Below are 21868 nucleotides of genomic sequence, written 5' to 3' on the forward strand. Positions count from 1 at the left end.
GCGCCTATGCTTCATGCGTCCGAAAAATAGTTGCTAAAAACTTTGGTGCCATCTTGAGATGGCGATGGCGATGGGTGGGACGAAATTTCCGCTGTTGCGGCAATTTCGGTTTCGTATCCGATTCTAACGCGCATGCGACTTTTCAACCTATTTTTCCCGAAAAAAAGTGCGCGTTAGAATAGGGTAAGTACGGTACTTAGCATGATTAGGAGGAAATCTGTATCAAATGAAGAGACAGGAATATTATCAGTTACCATGACGATATTAACCTAGAGGTAACTAGAGGTAAACGTGAACAGCACTTTTCTAAAGATAATAACGGCACGAATTGAGAATTTTATTTTATGTGACTGGTATTTCAAATAAATTTTTGTATAAATATTCAAGCACCGCTAGCTATACGAGAAAAACTCAGCGTGCGAAAATATTTTGTATATACCGCTGTTGTTCTGTTTATGTGTATTTTTAACTGATCCTGTGGCACAGTTTTATTGGCTGATAATTTGAGTAGCCCTAATAAACATAGATTTTATGTTACATTGGTTAAAACGCGGTAATTAACCCGAGATTCTGCGTGAGATACAGTTCGCTTCAAAGTAGTGTTGCCGAGTTGTGAACTTTGCCGTATCTGCCATTCAATCAAGAAAACACAAAACACGTAGTCCGGTTTTGTGGACCGTCCCATCACCAAAGCTATTTTTTTTTTTTTGCGGATGCAAGATATGCTTATACACATTTATTTATGAAATCATTAATAACAGCGCTTTTGCAATGCGATCTACACAACGTGCCGAAAGAGTACAAAAAAAAAATTGTCGGTCGACACCTAAGCACTTCTAAAGGATTGCGAATGCGAAAGCATGAATTTCTAGCTGAATGCCAGCAGTCGAATTGCTTCGGCCTCGTATTGTCGAACGGTTTTGAACCTCACCGCCTTTTTTTTTATTTGCGATCCGCCTTAACACTTTCCAATGGCTTCGATTGGTCTCCCATGCCTTGCACCGCTACTCGATCCTGCCTACGTGCAATGGGAGCGCTGGCGACGATGGCGAATTTATCTTTTTGACCACTCGCTTTCTCGACTTCGTTGCCGCGCTCTCTTAACTTGTGGTGTACTGGTGTGGCCGAGCACGTATCGCTACTGCCCGGTTTAAGATCGCGCTGTGGAACGTTTCGTGCTATGGAATGCTTCTGAAGGAGCCACCTCTCGGTACTTCCGAGATTAAGCCTGCGCTGTGGAGCGCCTCGGGGTATGGAACACGTCCAGAATGCGTTCCTTCTGTTATGAGCGAGGCACACCGGCTTCCTCACTCGGGCATTTAGGACTTCCCCCTGAAAACGCGGTGGTTTGCAGCTTCTCCACCGGACCTAATACGCAGAGCGGAGTTCGAGCCATAATTTTGATGAAGCAAGACGTATCGACAGAGTTATTGTATTTAAAAAACGGTCTTTTTTATCTTCTTTCACGTCTTCCTGAGTGCGTAGCAGCTACGGCCGCTGTGGTCCCGGCGCACTTGGCTGTTACCGGCCGATGTCCCACCCGTCAATAAAAACGCCATTTCGCTTTCGCCTTCTTGCGTTTCAGTACTGAGGGTGGTGGCGCCATTTGCTGTGTGCCGTAACGAAACCCTATAGAAACGCCGCGTGTGGGCAATCGCGAAATTGCGCAAAAAAAGCAGTCTTTTGCAATTTCGGGCGGGACTTTCAAACTTGAAAAAAAAAGAAAAAAACAACCTGTGGATAGACGAGCACATGGGCTAAATTTGGGCATCCTTGTTCTTCGCTCCGGTGCCTCCTGATACCGCCAGAACATGGGCGCGTCCATCAGCGAAGCGGATGCATCGGGTTCTTAATGGGTTTCGGGCACGGAAAACGGAAATGAGGACGACCGTGAATGGGGGCACATAGTTTTAGGAGCCCCTGCTAGTGCGATTTAGTGATTATGAACTAATCCAGGAGTATATTTATGAAGAAGGGGAAATTCGCTCCGGTGGGGCACTTCAGTATTGGCTGTGGGATTTTGGAATGGCGCCCCGCGTCTTCTGACGTCAGCATGTGGATTCACCTAGTATATCTATTCGTCTCCGATAAGCCACGTCTGCAGCTTGTGTGCTCGAACTCGGCGGTTTTGGTGATTAACTGCGTCGAAAAAAATTCTGCGTGAGTTCAGTTATATTCTGACCTCCTGAAGTCCCCGAATTCTCTCGAGCTGTGTCCTGCAACAAATCAGGCTACGCCGTCTTTGTTCGCTTGTCGGTGTAGAGTGCTCAGACTGGAGCAATAAGAAATTAAAACGCGTTCCGATATTTAAGTATTCTTGTGAACCTATCAAACAGACTCAACAGGCTAGCTTCTAATGCTGAACAAGCCTTGGGCGCCCTCATTTGCATTCCACAGCAGGAGACAAAAGGGATGTTGTTTGTTTCATCGTGGATTTCTACCAAATCTGCGCAATTTGCGGGAACAATGACGCATCTAAGTGCTATCTATAAGAGTGTTTCGGAGGTTGATAGAAAGTTTGTAGAGGCATTTGCTTCCTGTTTTCATAACATTTACTTCCGTACAAACCGACTATCATTATGGCTGTGCGCAAGGCGGGGGAATATCCGCAATACACGTTGTTTACATGTACATACGTCTCGCAAGAGGTCTGTGCACCGCCACCTCGAGCAACGCAGGCAACGTTACCTGGAGCCCTCGGAAGTGGCGTTTTTACCCTGAATTGCTATGGCAGATATTGTTAAAACCGGCTCTTTAATCCCGTATGTTACGACACGCTTGAAACAGAATACAGAGGTAGGCGGTGAACACTTGAAATTACCGCTCAGAAAACCCAGAACTAGTATGGGTGCCACTTACCTCAATAAAAATAACCGAAATGGATAGATAAATGTCGAAACCCTTGATTGAGGTTCTTTGTGGTTGTTGAACCTTTTCAGGTGGAAGGAATGAATCCTTTCTAAAGATGGGATGAAGTTCATTGAACTGGTGGGGCGGCGTCAATACAGCACACGACAAAACAGCGCGCGATAGAAGACCACCGATAAAATAGCGCAGCGTCAAAACGGTGGCGTCAAAACAGCGCGCTATTTGTGCGATTTATTAGCATAAATAGTTGGTCATACTTTTTCTTAGAACGTGAAACATGTCTCACTATTTTTCCTTGTGGTACCTGTCGTAAGTTGACATATCATCTTTTTTATTATCTCTTTCGCAATATAGTGCGCACCTTTGTATTGGTTACTTATGGTTGTTCCTAACATGTGCCGCGCAACTATAATTTTCGCATTTTTGGTGCTTTGTTACGACAGCCGGACAAGATAAATGTTGTATTACTTTAATATGATGCTTACATACCCTGCAATAACCCCTCGCCCGCTTATCGATAGCGATGGTGCATGTGCACATGAAATTTTGCAAGAAAGAAAATGCTTTAAATGTAGGAATGTGCCGTCACAGCCGGTGACATCTGATATTTACAAATTACGGTGCCTGAGAATCTAAACTCCATGCCACCCGGATTTACCGGCCTGCTCGTTTTCCTTAATCGGAAATGCTCCGGCTCTCTATCTCTGCCGTCGTCCTTACGCGCTGGCAACAATGCTGGAATCGGCGTGCCGTGATTGACCAGGAACATGTCAACAAAAAAAGACCGGGGCAAAACCCTGCGAAATTTTCGCCAACACTACCGTCTATGCGCAAATGCACTGTTACGCCAGACGTTTCCCGCCTTGTGTGGTCGTGCGCGGATGTTACCCAGTTAGACGCCCGGCATTGACAATCATGACCTCATCAATATCAGGAATTGACCCCACAATCGAGTCGGCATCAAATAACTGTCTTTGTGGCGCGTGTACACGCACGCATGCCGAGCGCACGTACGCACGCGTGCATACGCACACACACGATACACACACGTACTCATACAAACACTAACACACACATGCACGCAACACGCCGACTTCGGTCTGTTACCGTTCGGGCTCGAGCGACTTTATTTTGTTGCAGTTCAGTTCCGGTTCGACTACACCACGTACCGAGCCTGTTCGCGGGTAAGAATTACTAGATTACCAAATTAGAAAAAAAAAAAAAACGCTTGCATGGTTACGAAGAAAAAGGACAAGCTTAGTTCAATCGAAAGATTTTGTAATTTAGTAGTTCGGAAATCTTTTGCCTACGTAAATGTCCCGTTTAAGAATAATTCTGACCTTTGGCCGCGCAGATTAATCGACAGACAGACAGACAGACAGACAGACAGACAGACAGACAGACAGACAGACAGACAGACAGACAGACAGACAGACAGACAGACAGACAGACAGACAGACAGAAAGACAGACAGACAGACAGACAGACAGACAGACAGACAGACAGACAGACAGACAGACAGACAGACAGACAGAACAAAATTTGGTGGTTGACTAGCCCAAGGAAGATCATCGTCTCTAATAGAACGTTTTAGTTTTGTTTCAATTGAGGTACCGGGCTTAGGCATTTATTTTCGTGATGAAGCGAGCAGGGTGTCCTAGAATAACCTATAAATACAAATATAAAATATCAATACAAATTAATGCTATAAATAATATAAATATAAGTAACTAAACGTATCTAGGAACTGTACGAAATCATAACAATGAGCTGCCCTTGTGGAAAATGCAGAGAGCATCGCTTAGAGGAACACTACATGTAACATTAAGTTGGCCTATATTGGTAGAGTGTCGTGAATACAAATGTACAACTCGCCGAAGCAGCAGCTTCTTATTAACACCGAAAATGCCAAAACCACAAAAATGAGTGTCCAAGCCACCAACACTTTTCAGCCCTACAACTTGAAGCATTGCATATTGCGGTCGCAAGGTGAAGGAATCGCATGGTGGAGCTTGCATAGCAGTTTTCCTGAAACAAACACCGACGGAGCAGGAACATGTAAATGTAGCATGAATATATGGCATTGGCACTTCCACTGCGCAAAATTTTCGCAGTCGGCTGGATTATTGCACTGGACCTGTGGCTACACCAAACTTTTCGCCATAGCCTGGACTATAAGTTTTGCACCTTCAGTGTGCAAAACATGTCCGCCATCGGCTAGACTATAGGCCGTTTCATCCAAGGAGGTTGTATGAAACTTTTCATACAACCTCCTTGGTTCCATCGGGCGATGGGGAAACGTACTCTCGCACCGGAGTGTGCGCGCCAATCACGGTGGGCCTTGCGCTGCTGCTCCTTTGCCTCCATTACGATTCGTAGGCATCGCGCGGGCGGGTTTGCCACTAACTTATGCATTATTTTAATGAAATTTTGCTAATAAATAGCCAGACTAGTAGCTTGTGAGTTGCGCACTTTGAAGCACAAAATATGTTTGGCAATTTTGTTCTGCTGAGCTCTTTCTGTACACCTACTTTGGTGTAGTGGCAGAAAATTCTTCTACCTCCTTTCCAAACTGAAACGGGTCTCTGAAACTTGCCTGTGTTGCACGTGGCATTCATTCCATATCTACAACCGTTGCCGCTGTCACATTGCGGCATACCCAGCTCCAAGTATTACGTGGGTGAGCCCTGGCGATTTTCACCGTGACTACCACCTCCTCAGGTTGTCCCTTTCCCCAGCCAATCTGAGGGGAAGGGTGGAGGGGGGGACTACTGAAGGGGATTCCACCTCCATTCTTCCCCCATCGCCGACTCGGGCAAAATAAAGTTGTTCACTCGCTCACTTCAGCCAAGAGTTCAGTCTATTTATTACCCAAATATGATGTCTCTTTGTCGGCAACATCAAACTAAGCAACGCAAAAGCGAACGCTTGGCTGGTTCCTGAACGGCGGACGCTTCATCAGTCCTTATATGACGCTCTCCAGGAGCTGTGTTGTTTATTTTATTTAGGTTGTACATTAGCTGCACGGCTAAATTGGGCTGCAGAGCAGCTTGGAATTATAGAGAGAGGAAGTCGTCTTAAGAGATGGTGGCAGTGGTGGGTCATGGTTAGGTGTTGATGTATTTATGTATTTATTTTTTTTTATTTACTCTCAAGGCACATGGGCATTACAGAGAGGAGGGGGGGTCAAACACTCTACAGGCACTGCAGCAGGAGTTTGGTTACACATAAGAAACATATTTACATATTTGAAATATACATATCAACTAGTAATATAAATAATAACAGGAAAGCAAACATCAGAAGGTTGATAAAACATTTGCCATATTCGGGAACAACACAGCAGGATTTACACAAAACCGTGAAATTCACGGAAAAACAGTATGAGAAAGAAAGAAAATTAAGGTAATATGGCCACTAATAGCCACCTTGAAATTGACTGGATTAATTATTGAAGCAATGCAAGTGGGGAGGTGGTTCCAGTCAGAGCTGGTTTTAGGAATGAATGAGTTGAAATAATAGTTTGTCCGGCTGCTGGGTACGCCAACCTTGAACTGATGGTCGTTTCTTGTCGAATGATAAGTGGGAGGAAAAAGCATCGAATCTTTGAGCGTTAAATTGGCGTGATAAATTTTATGAAAAAGACAAAGTCGTGATATTTTCCTGCGAACAGACAGATCAACTAGGTTAAGGGTAGATTTCATGGAAGTGACGCTAGCCGTACGAAAATAGATAATATGAAGCGTGCGGAACGATTCTGGATAGCTTCGATATCATGAAGTAACGAGTTGATATGCGGGTCCCAGATCGACGACGCATACTCGAGCTTTGGCCGAACTAAAGTTTTATATAAAACGAGTTTTATATCTGTTGAAGCAAGAGTAAAATTTCGCCGTAAAAAACCGAGCATGTGGTTAGCGCCACTTGTGATATGTTCGATGTGTGTTTGCCAAGAAATATCTGAGATGTACACGCCAAGATATTTGTAACATGACACTTTGGTTAGGGGGTCGTGGTTGAGTATGTAAGTGCACGCTGTAGTATTGATTTTTGATGGGTTTCTTGCATTACTTTGCATTTATTTGTGTTCAGTTTCATTAACCATGTACCGCACCACGTAGAAATCTTATTTAGGTCAGATTGTAGCGCACTTTGGTCAGCGGAATCCAAAATTTCTCTGTAAATTACGCAGTCGTCCGCGAAAAGTCTACTATTTGATGATAGTGTGTATATCGATAAGATTTAATACAAACTATACAATATGACAAATACATACTAAGGTTACCTGAAAGTACCTGTATTACACCTTACAGGGATATGAAGCCAGAAGTCTGTTACAATTACACGCGCTTCTGCTTGTTGCCCACGAGCGTCGAGCGTATAACGGTGAGATTGTTTTAACAATCATCAGTTTTTGCAGTAAAGCGATCAAAATACCCGCTATACGCGATCCTGGGCACACACACGCAAATAAACAAAATCTCCCACCTCCCCTCGCGGGAACCCCTGTGTAGATGCGACGCATAGGGAGTTCACGTTGCAGCGTTGGACAGCGGAGGAACGGCGCTGGAACGATGGAGCGGAGCGGCGCAGGCACCGCGTTCTATAGCGCGCATAACGGTGAGGGGACGCGCCGGCGCCAGTGCGTCTGCCGCGGCTATGACGCAACACAATCCAACACAATCCACTTTAATCCAATCCAATCCAAATCCAAGCCAAGCCAAGCCAAGGCAAGCCAAGCCAAGCCAAGCCAAGCCAAGCCAAGCCAATCCATTCGAATCCAATCCAATGCCCCTCGCGAGAGAGTGTTCGCTATCGGAGAGGAGAGGGGGTGAGTGGCGGAGAGCGCAGCTCACGCGGCGAGGAGGATGGGGGAGGGGCGGGCGCCGACAACAACGCCGACGCCGGATGCAGGGTCAAGGCGAGTGAATGAGATGCAGTCGCATCTAAAAAAAAAAGTTGTTACGAAGTATTGCAAACATATGTTCGACACGGCATCGTTTACCCACCGTGGACCACGCTGCTTCGAGGCAAATTTCAGCTCCACCGCGACCCAAAAAGCCGCCTATTTAAGCCAGATCGCCTAAGCTAGTCCTATGCAACAACTTTCATATTCAAAGTGTATTACGGAAAAGAACGTACAACACGCTACAACGAAAAATTCGCCGAGACGCCGCTGGCGCCCATACGCCCATACGCCTCGGAGTAAACGCCCAAGCCAGCTACCAGAGGGCACTGCGCACGCAAGATGGCGGCGTCCTCGTTGAAACTACAATGAACTAGAATACTTGTTGGAACGGTCTGTAACCAGTTGGCGGCATAGAGTTTCTTACAATATACACTAGAGAGGAATCTGGCGCTAGCGTCTATACGGCTCACGTCAAGGCCGTCTGTGTCGTCATGAACCGCCATTATACATTGCGCTCGCCTTAGTTTCATCATTGGTTTGAATTGAAATGTTTTAGTGACCGCAAATTTAAACAAAGTGCCACAAAAACGTGAAGAATAGTTTGCAATTATGTATGTGGAAAATAAAAACAGGCTGTTTTAAACTAAGGAAAAAAGAAGTAAAGCGTATTTTTGCCGGAACGGTTGTGCCTGCTATTCCGCAGGCCAATGTTGTAGTTACGAACAATGTTAATATTTGGGGGGGAAACTCATTAGAGACTCTGGTTTTATTAATTTTACCATTATTTCAAATAATAAGTTGTTTGAAGAGTTTGGAAAGTTTTTTGAGCGTGTTTATGGAAACTTTGCCTTCGTGGTGAACCGGTGCACCCACCGTCAGCTAGTTTAACAAGAAAATAGAAAACGTGGCGTTAAACAGTCGTGGACGATGACAAGATAGGACGCATACAAGCGCCCGTATCTGTCGTATCTTGTATTCGTCGAAGTACGTCTTGTTTCTTCTTTATGTCGGCTACAACTTTCGCGGCACCATGTTACCCGGCATGACCAACGTCAGGTGCGATCACGTACAGCCGGGATCAATTTGAAGGTTATCGCGGGAGCACCGACCGACCGCGACGACAGCGCCTTAGCGTGATCTTTTCTGCAGCAGCCACAACGAGATTATGCTAGGTTTGCTTCTCCCATGGCTGTTCCAGGTAGTGCGCGCACTGCCGTCAAAAGCGATAAAGGCCACGCTCGTTTCTTTTTTTCTTTATCCTTTTCTCTTGCCATCGACACACTTCTCACTGATACGCAATCTTCTCAGGGTAACTATGCCGGCATGCCGGGGCATTGTTGTGTAAAAAAATTGTAATTTGCTTCCGCAATGCTGCAATGCCGAGGTATCTTCGGTGTTATCAGGTGGCCGAGGAACAATACGCGGATACGTCCCCCAAAAAGGAATGAAGAAAAAAAACTGCGGCAGTCGGCCTTTGCAGAAGGGGGTGAGCGAATTTTATGCAACATCCAAGGGGTGAGGGAGGGCAGCATAATCTCATCTTCGCGAATGAAAAAAAAAAAAAAAATCGCGCCAATCCACCCCGTGAATGTGGTTGGAAAGCACAGCTGTAAATGACACCCATAACGGTTACCCATGCGACGTCACTTAAAGTCACTCACATCGCTCTACAAATAGCAAAACCAGAGAGAAGTGAAATGCACTTAACCACACCATTTATTACTTTAAAGAGATATTATTGTTAAGGTTAAATCAATGCATGAAGCATGAACGGTGTTTGGTTGAGTTGTATTGGTGTAGCACAAGAGTGGAAACTTTTTTTATAAAATTAAAGTAAGCTCCAACCCGGTGTTAGACGATCTGTCTTCTCCGTCTCAGCGCCGCGGACGGAAGCCACGAGATTTGCGGCAGAGAAGGAGGAGGAGGAGGAAGAAATACTTTTGTTCAGATTTCTGAACGGCCCAGAGTGCAGCCCTGGGGAGTGATTCCTTCTTCTGTGGGGCCCATATGCAGTCCGCGCGGCCTGTGTTCTGTCCACCCGCTGAAGCTGGGTAGGTAGAGAGGGCCTGGACAGCAGCATCTCCCATTGCTCTTGTTGGGTAGTTGACGGAAAGAGAGGAGGGTGCTCAGGGCTAAAGTCGCACACCCCGATTACGGGGCAGAGTGTTCCTACTTCTGAGCAAAATTTACATTCAGCGTCGTAGCGATTCGGATACATTAAGTGAAGACGCGTAGGCTGTGGGAAGGAGCCCGGATTGTATGAGCCGTAGGGTAGTTTGTTGTTCTCTGGAAAGGTCAGGGTAAGGCGAAGGTACGGTCTGTCTCAGAAGGCGATAATGCTGGGTTATCTCCCTGAACGTGACAAGCGGGTGACTGTCCTCGTGCAGCTCCATAGCACGGGAGGTAAAAGCGCAGGCTTGTTTGGTGGGCGTATTTGTTGCCCTCCATTGAAGCGTGAGGGGGTTTCCAGATGAGCTGAATGGAACTGTTTGGGGAGTGGTTTTTTAGCACGCGCAGTGCAGGTCAGGACACCCAACCCTACTGGTAATTCCAGCAGGCTTGCTGGGAATCGATGACTACCCTCCAAACCTCTGGTTGAGCGAGAGCCAAGGTGATGGCTGCCTCTTCTGCTGCCGTCCCGTCATTTCTTGGGTCCTAAGCGAGGTACACGCAAGGAGGTTGGTTCTGGAGGTAGCCACGATTATGGCGTATTGCTGCCCTCGATGTTTGGAGGCGTCTGTGTAGATAACTGCATGATCCCCACCGAGGGCGGCGTTTAGCGCTTGAGCCCGTGCTTTTCGGTGACCCTCGTCATGTGAGGGGTTCATATTTCTAAGCAAAGGGAGCATCTTTAGTTTTAGTTGCCAAGAGCCTGAGAGTACGTCAAGCGGAGTGACATTCTGGGCTGCCCAGCCAATCTGGTGAAGCATGCGGTTACCCATCGCAGTACTGAGTCGGACCTTCTGGTTAGAAAGATGGCCTTCTATCAGCTCTTCCACCGCGTTGTGGAGCCCCGTGCTAAGCAGCCTCTGCGTGGACGCACTCATGAGAAGACCAATGGCCTGCTCGACCGCCTTTCTAATCATTATATAAAGCATCTCTATGTTTTCCTTGTCGAGAAGAAGACAGGGGGTTGACGTAAGTGACTCTCGAGAGGACAAAAGCTTCAATAATCGAAAGGTGCCGGATTCCTTTAGGCCTCGTTTCTTGGTGGCAACTCGCCTGATCATGTGTATAATTTGATTATTGCTGTTTTTGAGGCGCTGCAAGGAGACGTCACTATTGGTGTTAGCCTCGAGATGTAGGCCCAGGATCTTCATGCTGGGGCTTGGAGTGATGGCCTGGCCATCAAGGAGTATTTGAATGTATTCCTTAGTTTGGCGTGAGGGCGGACGACAAGGAGCTGTGATTGTTTACGTGAACACTGCAGAGGCCACAGGCTTTAGCACATTGGCGTACTAGAAGTGAGATGCCATGCATTGGTGTGAGCTTCCTTTAATTTTTGTAACTCTTAGCACATGAGCAAGGTGCGCACAGGGCCGCTAGACGGGCGTGAGTGGTCGCGTGACGCTTTCACATGGCATTCAGCGACAACGCAGTGGGTAAACCCGTAGATGTGCTTGGTGAGTACACCACCTGTCTTCCCCGTCTTCGCGTGGGCTCGTAGGTAAATCGGTAATACAACGGGCTCTCGCTTTGTTAGTGTATTAGTTCCAGGTTCGATTCCCGGCGGTGCCAGTAAATTCTTTTATTTGTTCGCTGGAGTTTTCTGGTGACACCAACGGCCGCGAAAGAACCCTTGGGGGATAGAGGTAAAAAGCTTTGCTTTAAAAAAGATTGCGTGATGTTCTTCAGCTTGACACCACCCGCCTTTCGCTCGCTTTTGTATCCAGGTTACTTGATTGCCCTGTGTTATCCACGCCATTTTTAACCTGAAGAAACGTGTTTCCCTTGCCAGCCTCAGCTGCCGTCCTAATTATCTATAATGCATGCCAAGAGTTTTTATATCTTTTATGCGCAATATTTGATACCTTGGTTGGGGTCTTTATGAGTGAAGCATCAAATTACACTGCATGTCGTCATAGCTATACGTGCATCACGTCAGTGATTGCTTGCGTTGTGCTTACGCAAAAAAAGCATGGCGAATTCACTGTGGATTTATGCAGTCGAGAGTAAGGCCCCTGTAGCCAGGCGGTCGATCGCAACTCGCAAGCCAGGTCACTTAAAGGCGAAAGGTGCTGGCTTTCCTAAGCTTCAAAAGGTAGACAATATTGATGAACAACATTACGTTCTGATAAAATGTGTCTAGTCAATATCCTTTTCCTGCTGGAGGCTGCTAACACGTGTAGAATCATACTTGCACTCACTTCCTTCGCTAACGCTTAGGTCTTAGACAACCTGTTCTAAATCCAAACAAAAAAATGACACTGTCAATGATTTTTTTTTTTCACATCGCTGACGACATCTCTACCCAATGGAAGTAACGCAGGTGATAAACCAGGTTTTTTTTTTTCTCAGCGGGATATGGTACCTTGTCATTTGCGGAAACATTTTTTCTCCTTTGCAGCTGTGAGCGTTTTCTGCGCCTGCGCGTCTGGTTCTTGTGTTTCGTATGTGACGTGTGTGGATGTGACGTTCCGCGTGAGGGCGCTTGTGCTATTCCATAGTCCATACCATGCAAAGGTTTCCTTGGAACATAATACATTGGCTAGGTTCGCTCACCACCATAACATTACAGCATTATAAGAGCCACAGAAATTACTATAAGGCATTACTAATGACTTTAAGCACTAGGCTTGGTAATGGCTGCGGGTAAGCGAACGAATTGAACTTAATTTTTAGCCGCACTTTCCCAAAGGTGCATGAATGGGTTTAGGGGTCGTTCAACAAACGCCTTATTTTACACTGCAAGATGTGCGTAAAGTAAGCAACGTTTTACTCTTTGCTTATCTTCGATAATTAAAAACGCAGTCGGCAGTACTTGCTGTGGGCTGGTAATTCTACTTCGTGGTGCCGGTAATGCACGGCGGCGCCTGGCCGCCCTAAAGGTGGCAGGATATATTTCATTCCGCATATATACACGGATATTCTCGTTCACATATTGGAGTACGTTACCGTTGTGCGACTGTCATTTCGCATCGGCTCATCCAGTAATTGAACAGCTCTACCACGTGTGTACCTCTAACAAACGAATCAGGCCGATTGGTCAGATGCAACATATAAAAATTAGCTACATTTGACAAGTCAAGTCTCAAGCTACGAGCCTTTTGGATGTGAGTCGTTTGATTAGCCTCCTGCCTGACTGGTTTTTATGCTTGCGAGCGTGAATCTACGCATAGTTTATAAACACTTGCTGTGATCCTCCCAGTTTTACTGGCAGTAGCAGTGGCTACACGCATTCTCACCCAGCTTTCGAATGCATGATTAGTAATTTTAGCGGTTTTGTAATTTTGATCAATAAAATACTAGTAAAAAATAGTACTGAATTTCAACTATTATTTTTCCGCTATCCCGGGGCGCATAAACTAAAGCGATTGAATATTATCATCATCACCATCATCTTTATTCTCATTATCGTCGTCGTCATCATCATCTACCTCAATATCATTATCATCATCAGAATATTTCTGCAAAATATTTCTCCCCACCGCCAGAGCGAACCCACAAATCCGCCCTTATTGTGTACTGACTTCTTAATTAGTTTGAAGCACAAAACGAAGTTCCGTCCCGCCTTGCTATTCAGGTTCCAGTCGAACGCAACGTGCGGGTTGAAAGAAAGGCGAAAAAGAGGCGCATATCTTGGTAAAAAGTAAGACAATGGCGAAGAAGGTGTCCAACTTTCAAAGCAAAAGAACTTCAGGCCAGGTTAGAGCCCCCGACTTTCCGTGTGCAAGTCAGAAGTCTGGCACTTACCGATCAGACTAATTCAGCACACAGAAACGGTGACTAGAACTTAGCTTGACAAGCTATGTAGTCTACGGGAATTGTCAAGGGTGGTTAGTTTGGTCATATTTGAAAATTTGTGGCAGCGATAACTCTCGTTTCTCACGCACGAGTCTTTGCATGCAACCAAAGAAATGCAGCCAGCATTCCCTATTTAGCCCCTAAAAGCCTGTTTCACAGCCCCGATCTTCTCGACGCAAGCCAAGGTAGCCATGAATGGAATGCGATGCGCCATGGAAACTTCGGTCTTTTGCTAAGAGAAAGGGATTCGATCCAGACTGAACAGGATGTATTATTAAGGTATATTTTATTTAGGGGAACATTATTGAGCTCAGCTAAGAGCTGACCCGCATTCTGCTGATAGGGCAAATTATAGAGGTATATTAAATTAAAAGGTATATTACTGAGTTCAACTAAGAGCTCGCCAGAACTCAGGTCAGTGCGCGGATGGAAATATGGGGAAGAGAACAGGATGTGGTGGAGTAATAGAAAGGTTAGAAAGGTTCGAAGATTTAGAAGGGGTTTGCCACTGTTGTTGGACTTGCTACGCACATGCCACTCCACAAGAACTGTTTTAGCGTCGTGCTGCAGCCGGGGGCTGAGTCTCGGCGGTAACGGTGAAACGACGAGCCGAGCACGGGAAGTGGTTGGCCGTCTACGCTGATTCCGAACCTCTGAGATTGCTGGGCACCGACTCAAGCATATGAATGGGTACTGGCGATCATGACATTTCGCTCGACTGCCCCACGCAGCAGAGAACCCATCTCAAAAAGTCAGAGCCCCGTGTCGTGGCCGCATGCCCGGCGAAGACCGCAGATCCGAAGCCCCAGCGAACGGACGCTGCCTCCCAGCTCGGCAGCGACAATCAAATTTCTGGGCAATGTCATGCGTGGTAATAGAAGAGGCCTTCACTGCTTTTGGTAATAGCTCCCGAACAGGACTAACTTGGCTGAATTGGTCTGAAGGCAGCCGATTGCCACTGGAGATAAAAAGACTGTTGTTTTTTGGGGAAATGAACGGCGCTTCGGAATGCTAAATCCTGGCCCCAGGCATCGAGGAAGACTGGAAACCAGGAAGCTGCATTCTGGTTTCTGATGCCCAGTGACTACGCCCCACTTCTTTCGGCACGATTTTTTCCTATTTTGTTACATTTTGGTGACGCGCGCTAACGTGTGCTGTCTCCGGGCGATGCCGACGCGTCAGAGAGTACGCTGCATGAGGTTGGGCTCGCCAGGCAGGTTTCGTCGAAGCGATATATCGCAAGGCTGCAACAACGTGTATCGACGGACCACCGTCATTGTAACGGAAATTTATGTTGTGGAAACCACACGGTTCCCCCAAACTGCTTTTCAGGAAATTTTGAATTTTTAAGGCGGGATAAAAAGTTGACACAAGATATAAATACGTGATAAAGTCGCAATCATCGGACTCCCTTTAAAGGGGGGAATGCTTTTGACTCTGCAAGCGAAACGAAGAACAATATGACTAAAGGGGAAGATTGAGTGGAATCTTTAATTCGTTTGTGCACTTTGTTTGCTGCCCCGAATTCAAAGCAGACCTCAATACGCAGAAAAATGAAGCTATCTTTGTTATCTGAGCAGCACTTAAGAGATCGTGTGCAGATTGCATGGTAAAAAATAGAGTTCGAGAAAACCGCCAAATTCTGATTCAATGCTCTGCTCTTGCAGGTTGCTGTTTTGTCGTGGTCTGTTTTGTCGCTGTGCTCTTTGGTCAAGTGCTGTTTTCACGTATCGCTGTTTTGACGCGGTGCTTTTTTGTGGCGTGCTCTTTTGTCGCTGTGCCTTTTTGTCGCTGTGCGATTTTGTCGCATGCTGTTTTGTCACGGTACCGTTTGAATATGTGGCAGGTCTTGATGCGGGCAGTGGAAAAGGGGCCGAAACTTTTTCTCCAGGATTTTTTTGCATACAGTATTGATGTTCAAATTTATGAATATTTATTTATTTTTGTCGAACAAGATCGCTTTTTAAATGGAAGGAACACAGCTGAAAACCGCGTAATATGAGTGGGCGGAGCTGTATGTGCAGACATTTCTTACCAACGCGGGATTTGATTTGAACACAAAGGCGGGCTGTGCTGCAAGAATATGGGTGAAAACTTGAGAAAATTTTCTGAGCGTTTTACTTCAGGGGGCTTAGGAATGCACTTGTTCACAGAAGAGGTGTCTGTCAAGTTTTGTTAGTTTTGTCAAAGCAGCCCCCCTCCTTGCTAGAAAAGGTGAGAAAACCCTTGACACTTTTCTTAAATTAGCTGATCGTGAAACTTGTGTCTACTTGTGTAAAGATCAAAATATGGAAGTTTCGTGTGAAAAATACACAGTAGCGTTATATTTTTAGTTGTAAGACTTCTTCGTAATAACACCATCATTGATTCGTACTTTGAAAGCTTGAACACTGGACGCTTACCACTTGTGTTCGGTTGTTGCATAAAATGCCATATTTTAAATGTAACGATATTTCTGTGGAGGCGCTCGAAAGCACCATCGAATACGTGTCATTCTCCTACCCAGCTGCGAACAGGAGGCGCATGAAACAATATTAATTGGTGCTCTCCTGACAAATAGCCTTGCAAGAAACGATGAGATCTGCCGATGTAGAAGCACAGGAGAAAACGTTCGGTAAGGTGGTGAGGGCTGTGGCCACACAACGGCGGTGGGCAACGCTTTTAGCCAGTGCTTTCACCCTTTCCACTCCTCAAGCTAACTGGGACACTGGGTATAGATGCTTTCTCCTCTGCGCCCAAGTTACGTGTTCAAGCGCGCTTGCGCAGAGGTGATTAGGAGTGGATTATGCACCAAACACAGGAGAAGAACCGACGTCATGAAGCCAGTGATGTCGGTTCCGATCACCGGGTACGCAGGGTACAATGCTCGCGCTCAGACGCTCCAAAGAGGTTCTTCTCAATAAATATTTTCTTTAAAGAAACTCTACAAGACAATATTTTATCACAGAATCCGATGTGCGCCGGCCACTCGAGCACAAAGGTGTCTGTCCACGCACCCGTACGCGCGTAGGCAGACCACAAAGTAGCCCAACTTTGTTCCCCGCGAAATACCCTCCGTGGTGGGGCAATGGTCAGAGCCAAAAGCAGAGCAAACTTTTGGAGAATTACGCTGCTGGACAAATGTCTTATGAATACCTTCTATGACGCCAGAATACATGTTCGTTAGGAGGGTCTTTTTTATCACAGCCATCATATTCTATGTTCTGACCAATTCCTGCCCAAGAGAGAATAGTCCTAATTTTTTTTCCTTACATTAAGGGAAGCCGTTGGGTGATACGAGAACACCCGTTATGAAGTCTCGAACCGAGAGAGAGAGAGAGAGAGAGAGAGAGAGAGAGAGAGAGAGAGAGAGAGAGAGAGAGAGAGAGAGAGAGAGAGAGAGAGAGAGAGAGAGAGAGAGAGAGAGAGAGAGAGATCTTTAATGGGCAAGTGAGGTCAGCCAGGTTAGGAATCCTGGCGAAGTTTAAAAAGGAAATGTTTAGTGTAAGCCACATGGAGCCTGATGCGATGTAGGACAGCTTCATCTCGCTTGCACAGACCGCTTGGCATACGAAATCGACATTCTGGGTCTGTTGTGTGCAACGGCACGTAGGTCTTATTTGGGTCAGTCCACAGCAATCGCTGAGAGCTCTTGGCAACCGATGACACCAGAGTCGCTCCGTGTCACATTGTGAAAGACACTGCAGAAACAATTGTGCTCAATTGCGCGAATGCCGCAGCTCTGTCGGCTTCTTCGTTGCCAGCCACGCCGTAGTGAGATGGAAGCCACTGCAGAACAACAACCTGGTGGTTATTTATTGCCTGCGTGTGCAGGTCATTAATTTCTTGAGCAAGCTGCTCTTCTATCAGGACCATCAGGTGCTGAAGGGCTGCTCGAGAGTCAGTAAAGATTGCTGATGTCTGAGCTGGAGCAGTTAAAATGGGTTGCGATGCAGCACGCAGCGCAGGAAGTTCAGTGACCTTCGACGTAATCAGGGGACCTAGTTTTGCGGTAATGTCTGTGCGGCTTGAAGGGATCCATATTCTTATGGCAGATGATGTATCCATCACCGATTCATTCGTTAAAGCGGGTGTATAATTTTGGTGGGCAGTAGCAATGGACTAGACTGGAAAGGACTTTATCACATCGATCCTGCAGTGGGCAGAGGTTTGTTAGTACCCCCGTCCCGACACGGCTTGTCGTCGCATCTTCTTCGCTACCCTACAAGGTGCAGGCCCCTTTCCGGAGTCCGTACTTTTAGAGAGTGATAAAGACCTGCTGGATGGCCTACTCTTGCTTCGTCTTGTCTCTCGATACGATAGCTTCTTGTTGTGCAGAAGCAACTCAGGCAATGGAGCAGATTCAATGTGCTCCAATATGAAGAATTTCACAGCAAGCAGAGGGAACGTAGCTTTGCTCTGGAATTCTGGGAATGGTTGGTGTATCTTTCCAGGAGGCAGAGGTCCATGGTGGCTTGGTATTTTATGGTGGGCTCTGGTACACTGGTTGTAATATAGCACGTACTTCGGCCTCCGAGTCACGAACCAGCGGGTGGTCGATAGTCCTGTTCACAAACCGCAAGCGGGCACGAAGGAGTTCTTGCTGGCAGAGAACAGTTGTAGAGAGGCGCCTATTCTCCCTAAGAGTCGGTGTAAGCCTTCTAGTAGCCGTGAGTTGGTTTTTGTGATAGGCTCGAAGGCAGGCAGACTGTAGCTAAGCAATCCCTCGCAGAGTGCATTGTAGAACCTGATGAGAGACGCCACCGAGCATCCTCGCGCACTGCTGGAGATCATGTGGAAGATCGATGCATGCGCCTCGAGCTTGTGCCTCCGTTACCGTATATGTGGCGACAATGTCATGTTCTTCTGAAAGGTCACGCCAGAGATTTGAGTCTGTCGACGTAAGATATAGGAACGCCTCAGAGTTTAAGGAGATAGCGGGAGAGGTTACGCCTGGTGAAGGCTATCGCAGCAGACTTCTCCGCCGATATGTCGAGGCCACGTGCTGCCAGAAAGGTTGCCATTGAGTTAATGGCCCTTTGAATCCATGCGCGCAAAATGCGCCGGTTGCTTCCTGAGCACCAAATGCATATGTCGTCAGCATAAAGCGAAATTTGAACGGATGGCGGCAAGCACTGCTCGATTCCAATTAGGCAAATGTTAAATAACGTCAATCTTAAAATTTCGCCCGGGGGTACACCTCGACAAACGGAAGATGCTGGCCCCCAACAAAATGGGAGCAGTGGTGGCGTGTCTTTCGTTTTTCTTCTTTCTGCACGCGTGCAAAATTCTGCCTCGACACACTAAAACCCCTCATAAAAGAACGCAAGATGTAATATTGCCGAAAACACAGCCGTGGCTTTTATCATGGGCTTATATGCGGGATTTAGTTGGCGGCCGGTCACATGCGAGAAGAGCGATGTAAATAGCCCGGCCTCTCCTCTCTGGCCAGCGTCGGTTCTATGGGCAGCTTTCCGTGCCCACTCACATGGAGGATTTCTCCTTGTCGTAGGCGTCGCTGAGGCGGCCACGAATAATGCGCCAGCTTGGAGAGCCATGGCGGGAGAAAACGGCACCCATCTCACCCGGAAATGAAGGCTCAGGGATGATGTGGTGTCCGCAACGGGTCAGGGACGAGGAAAGCTGGCTTCGCGCGGGAATCTTTTTCGTCATCACTATTACCGTTATCATTAGCGGAGATGAAATGTGTGGCCGGTCGTGGGAAAACAGGAAAACGGGAAAACACCACAGCTATGGGAACGCAGTGCATTTGTTTCCTGCACTGACGTCCCGTAGTGAAAAATACCGTACGATCTAGAAATAAAGTTTCGGTATATAAAATGCTCATTTGCCATGTTTAGATGCCACAGTGAATATTCCCAACTTTTTTTGCCCTTTGAATTGGCAGTTGTTGCAAATAGCTCCTGAACTTCCAATGTCGATGTGAGCAGCACACAGAAATGTTTTAAATCTTGTGGTATTTGAATGATACCTACTAATTATTCGTTTTACGTGTACAGGCAATAGGTATATAGGTGATATGTGTATAGGCAATTAGTATATAAGTCCTAGGTATATCGGCATGATCCATGCACTTTCAGTGAAATATAAGTAACAAAATTACCAAAAAACATTGGCTATCTACGTCTTCAGGTTGCCTCGTAATGGAATAGTCCTTATCTTATTAATTTCACGCACCTTTCAGCTGTACGTCCACGAACACCCACTTTATTGTTGGTGTTTTTTACATGCGATGGCTGTACGCACTGCTGAGCTATAGCTTTGCGTTACACATAACAGTTTTCTCTGGAAGCATCGCAGCTTTTAGCGTGAAAGCACAGTTAGCTTACCTTTGATGGCTGCGCGGAAAATCCGTGAAGCCTTTTGCGTGACGCCTGTTTTGGAAGCATCCTTTGTGAAGCCTCCCGTTTTTCCTGTTTGTAAGTCGGATGCGCAAAGTTTAATGCGCAGCAGAGAGGGAAGGCGATGCGGGTGTTGGGGGTGTGTGACGACCCGACGCTTGGCCTAACTTTACGCTTTGCTATCTAACATCGTCATCCGGTACACATTAAAAATTGTACTAGTTGTGCTCATGGTAGTTCAGGCTGCGGGTACCGGATGATGTCGTAAGACGTTAATGTGTAACGTTAGGCCAATGAGCTCGGGCTCATGCCTAGCAGTCGCAGCTGGTATTTCTGCACATTGTTGCATATTCACACAGTAGCACATACCCGCTATGGTGCATTGCATAACGGGAGACATCAAAGCGAAACTCGAGGCCTGAACACTCGATCATACCCAACAGTTGCATGGATTTAGTGTAACGAAGTGATAAATAGCCACAGAGCAGCACATACCCGCTTTAATGCTGTAAACCAGGCTTTATAAAAAGGAAGCCATGCTGCTTTCGCACTATATATCGGGGTTGGCGCATCCAAACCGGCTGGAAAGTTTTCTTTTAGAGTGGCATCGCAGCACACAATGGGGATTGCTGGGTATAACATCTTTATTCAAACGAAAGACATTTTGTAGACTAGGAAAACACGAGATTTCAAGCTGCACAATCCAGGAGGCGAGTTCTGCGCCTCGGTCGCTTGTCGAAGCTTGCGGATATGTCGCTTCCACGCACAGACGCCGCCGCTTCGACCCTCTCTCGTGTACTGCACGTGTCGTTTGAAGTGTGCACTCTCTCATGACGAAGGCAGCGGGTTAGAACCTGAGATACACAGGATACGCAAGGGCATAATACGACGGCCACAATGGCATAACATTGATAGAACTTGTTCGAAACAGCAGCTTTGCTAAAACGGGCTTTCTGTGATCCCGCGATAATTAAAGGCACCGCAGTGCACACAGACGCCAATAGCCTCGTTACAAACATTTTTATATTACTGGTCCGGCTGTGATCTTATCAATGGAGAGTTGGGAAGCCTGAATCGACCGGTGCAACTCCCACGCTCCTCGGCGGGTTGGAACAGCGGAACGTAAACTTGGCCCGCCGGAAGGTTGCAACCGCTAGAAACTGCAGTGGCGGAGGAGGAGCTGCAGTGGGCCGACCAACTGCGTGAGGCCACTTTCGGGAGAGTCTTACGGCTGGCCGTAAAAGGAAGCTGTTAATTTGAGCTAGTTTTAGTAACGTAAATGTTTGGAGTTGACGACAGCGACAGAGCACAGAAGGAGCGCTGCTTAAGCGACACACTTGGCACACTCAGCACATAGCGTTTGAATCTTCGTGCCGGATTCTCGACAGACGTTAAATACGTTCGCACCGATGCCTCGTGCGCAGGAGTGGTCTTGCAGACTGGAATAGTTTGTGGGTCCCATCGGTGGTGCTGATTTCCCATAAGATATACTTTGCAAATGATATGCAGGCACCAGGTTTAACAATATAGTGCTCGTACGGCAGTTTCTTTTGGCGGGGAAAACAAGGTTGTTCGTTCGTACTCACATCTGCAGGAGAAAGATCGGGCTACCGACTTGAGAGGAAACGTGTCGTTTTGTGCGCCAACATTTACGACAAAACGCTCCGCGATCGCAACACCGTCGGGGGGTATTACAGAACCGCCTTTGGCGCCAATCGACGCGTGGGGATGTTCTACCTACGGGATGAGCACACTCCGTGAAGGAGCGCGAAACGACATAAGTGCG

The sequence above is a fragment of the Haemaphysalis longicornis genome, unplaced genomic scaffold (assembly GCF_048455015.1).
Source record: "Haemaphysalis longicornis isolate Haplotype H1 unplaced genomic scaffold, Haemaphysalis longicornis Haplotype H1 scaffold_4, whole genome shotgun sequence".
In the NCBI taxonomy this organism is placed as follows: domain Eukaryota; kingdom Metazoa; phylum Arthropoda; class Arachnida; order Ixodida; family Ixodidae; genus Haemaphysalis; species Haemaphysalis longicornis.